This window comes from Meriones unguiculatus, assembly GCF_030254825.1.
Source record: "Meriones unguiculatus strain TT.TT164.6M chromosome Y unlocalized genomic scaffold, Bangor_MerUng_6.1 ChrY_unordered_Scaffold_23, whole genome shotgun sequence".
Classification (NCBI taxonomy): Eukaryota; Metazoa; Chordata; class Mammalia; order Rodentia; family Muridae; genus Meriones; species Meriones unguiculatus.
This window is the reverse complement of record NW_026843709.1, coordinates 34,302,041-34,305,366: the sequence shown is the minus strand read 5'-3', so window position 1 is coordinate 34,305,366 and position 3,326 is coordinate 34,302,041.

Below are 3,326 nucleotides of genomic sequence, written 5' to 3'. Positions count from 1 at the left end.
ACACCAAAAGTGGCTGCATTGTCCTCTACTATGGCCTGGTAAGGCTGCTCCCCCCCAGAGGGAGGTGATCAAAGAGCAGGCCAATCAGATCATGTCAGAGGCAGTCTCTCTTCATATTACTATGTAACCCAATTGGACTCTGAACTGCGCTGGGCTACATCTGTGCAGGGGTTCTGGGTTATCTCCATGAATAGTCCTTGGTTGGAGTATGAGTCTCTGGGAAGTTCCCTGTGTTCAAATTTTCTTGTTCTGTTGCTCTCCTTGTGGAGACCCTGTCCTCTCCAGCTCTTACTATTTCCTAGTTCTTACCTAAAATTCCTTTCACTCTGCCCAACAGTTGCCCATCAGGCTCAGCATCTGCTTTGATAGTCTGAAGGGCAGAGGCTTTCAGAGGCCCTCTGTGGTAGGTTCCTAGGTTGTTTCCTGTTTTCTTCTTCTTCTGATGTCCATCCTCTTTGCCTTTCCGGATGGGGATTGGACATTTTAGTTGGGGTCCTCTCTCTTGCTTAGTTTCTTTAGATACACAGGTTTTAGTGGGTTTGTCCTATGTTGTACGTCTATATGAGTGAGTATATACCATGTGTGTCTTTTTGCTTCTGAGACAACTCACTCAGGATGATCCTTTCCAGATCCCAACATTTACCTGTGAATTTCATGATTTCCTTATTTTTCATTGCTGAGTAATATTCCATTGTGTAGATGTACCACAATTTCTGCATCCATTCTTCAGTTGAGGGGCATCTGGGTTGTTTCCAGCTTCTGGCTATTACAAATAAAGCTGCTACAAACATGGTTGAGCAAATGTCCTTTTTGTGTACTTGAGCCTCTTTTGGATATATGCCTAGTAGTGGTATGGCTTGATCTTGAGGAAGCGCTATTCCTAGTTGTCTGAGAAAGCTCCAGATTGATTTCCAGAGTGGTTGTACAAGTTTACATTCCCACCAGCAGTGGAGAAGGGTTCCTCTTTCTCCACAACCTCTCCAGCATGTGTTGTCACTTGAGTTTTTGATCTTGGCCATTCTCATGGGTGTAAGGCGAAATCTCAGGGTTGTTTTGATTTGCATTTCCCTAATGGCTAATGAGGTTGAGCATTTCTTTAAGTGCTTCTCTGCCATTCGGTATTCCGCTACAGAGAATTCTCTGTTTAGCTCTGTTCCCCATTTTTTAAGTGGATTACTTGGTTTGCTGCTTTTCAGCTTCTTTAGTTCTTTATATATACTGGATATGAGTCCTGTGTCAGATAAAGGGTTGGTGAAGATTCTTTCCCAATCTGTAGGTGGTCACTTTGTTTTGATGACAGTGTCCTTTGCTTTGCAGAAGCTTTTCAGTTTCATGAGGTCCCATTTATTGACTGTTGCTCTTAGAGCCTGTGCTGTTGGTGTTCTGTTCAGGAAGTTTTCCCCTGTACCAATGAGTTCTAGGGTATTTCCCACTTTTTTTTCAAGCCGATTTAATGTGTCTGGTTTTATGTTGAGGTCTTTGATCCACTTGGACTTCAGTTTTATGCAAGTTGACAAGTATGGATCTATTTTCATTTTTCTACATGTAGACATCCAGTTAGACCAGCACCATTTGTTGAAGATGCTATCTTCTTTCCATTGTATGGTTTTGGCGTCTTTGTCAAAGATCAGGTGTCCATATGTGTGTGGGTTTATTTCTGGGTCCTCTGTTCGGTTTCATTTATCCACCATTCTGTTTCTATGCCAGTACCATGCAGTTTTTAAAACTGTTGATCTATAGTACAACTTAAGATCAGGGATGAAGATACCTCCGGAAGATCTTTTATTGTAGAGAATTGTTTTAGCAATTCTCGGTTTCTTATTATTCCAGATGAAGTTGAGAATTTTTCTTTCCAGGTCTGTAAAGAATTTTGTTGGTAATTTTATGGGAATTGCATTGAATCTGTAGATTGCTTTTGGTAAGATGGCCATTTTTACTATGTTAATCCTACGAAGCCATGAGCATGGGAGATCTTTCCATCTTCTCATATCTTCTTCTAATTCTTTCTTCAGAGATTTGAAATTTTTTTCATACAAGTCTTTGACTTCCTTGGTTAGGGTTACTCCGAGGTACCTTATGTCATTTGTGGCTATTGTCAAGGGTGTTGTTTCCCTAATTTCTTTCTTAGCCCTTTTGTCTTTTGTATACAGGAGGGCTACTGATTTTTTTGAGTTAATTTTGTATCTGGCCACTTTGCTGAAGGTGTTGATCAGCTGTAGGAGTTCCCTGGTAGAGTTTTTGGGGTCACTCACGTATACTATCATATCATCTGCAAATAGTGATAATTTGACTTCTTCCTTTCCAATTTGTATCCCCTTGATCTCCTTCAACTGTTTTATTGCTCTAGCAAGGACTTCCAGCACTATGTTGAAGAGATATGGAGAGAGCGGGCAGCCTTGTCTTGTCCCTGATTTCAGTGGGATTGCTTTAAGTTTCTCTCCGTTCAGTTTGATGTTGGCTATAGGCTTGCTGTATATCGCCTTTACTATCTTTAGATATGTGCCTTGTATCCTTGATCTCTCCAATACTTTGAACATGAATGGATGTTGGATTTTGTCAAAGGCTTTTTCAGCATCTAGGGAGATTATCATGTGTTTTTTTTCTTTCAGTTTGTTAATATGGTGGATCACATTGATGGATTTCCATATATTGAACCACCCCTGCATACCTGGGATGAAGCCTACTTGCTCATAGTGGATAATATCTTTGATGTGTTCTTGGATTCAGTTTGCAAGTATTTTATTAAGTATTTTTGCATCAATGTTCATAAGGGAGATTGGCCAGAAATTCTCTTTCTTTGTTGAGTCTTTGTGAGGTTTAGGTACCAAGGTGACTGTGGCTTCATAGAATGATTTTGGTAATATTCCTTCTGTTTCTATTTTGTGGAATAGTTTGAAGAGAATTGGTGTTAGCTTTTCTTTGAAGGTCTGGTAGAATTCTGTGATGAAGCCATCTGGTCCTGGGCTTTTTTTGGATGGGAGACTTTTGATGACCGCTTCTATTTCTTTGGGGGATATAGGACTATTTAGTTGATTTACCTGTTCCTGATTCAGCTTTGGTAAGTCAAATCGATCAAGAAAATTGCCCATTTCATTTAGATTTTCAAACTTTGTTGCATATAGACTTTTGAAGTAAGTCCTAATGATTGCTTGGATTTCCTCAGTGTCTGTAGTTATATCCCCCGTTTCATTTCTGATTTTGTTGATTTGGGTGGAGTCTCTCTGCCTTTTAGTTAGCCTGGCTAAGGGTTTGTCGATCTTGTTGATTTTCCCAAAGAACCAGCTCTTGGTTTCATTGATTCTTTGAATTGTTTTATTTGTTTCCAA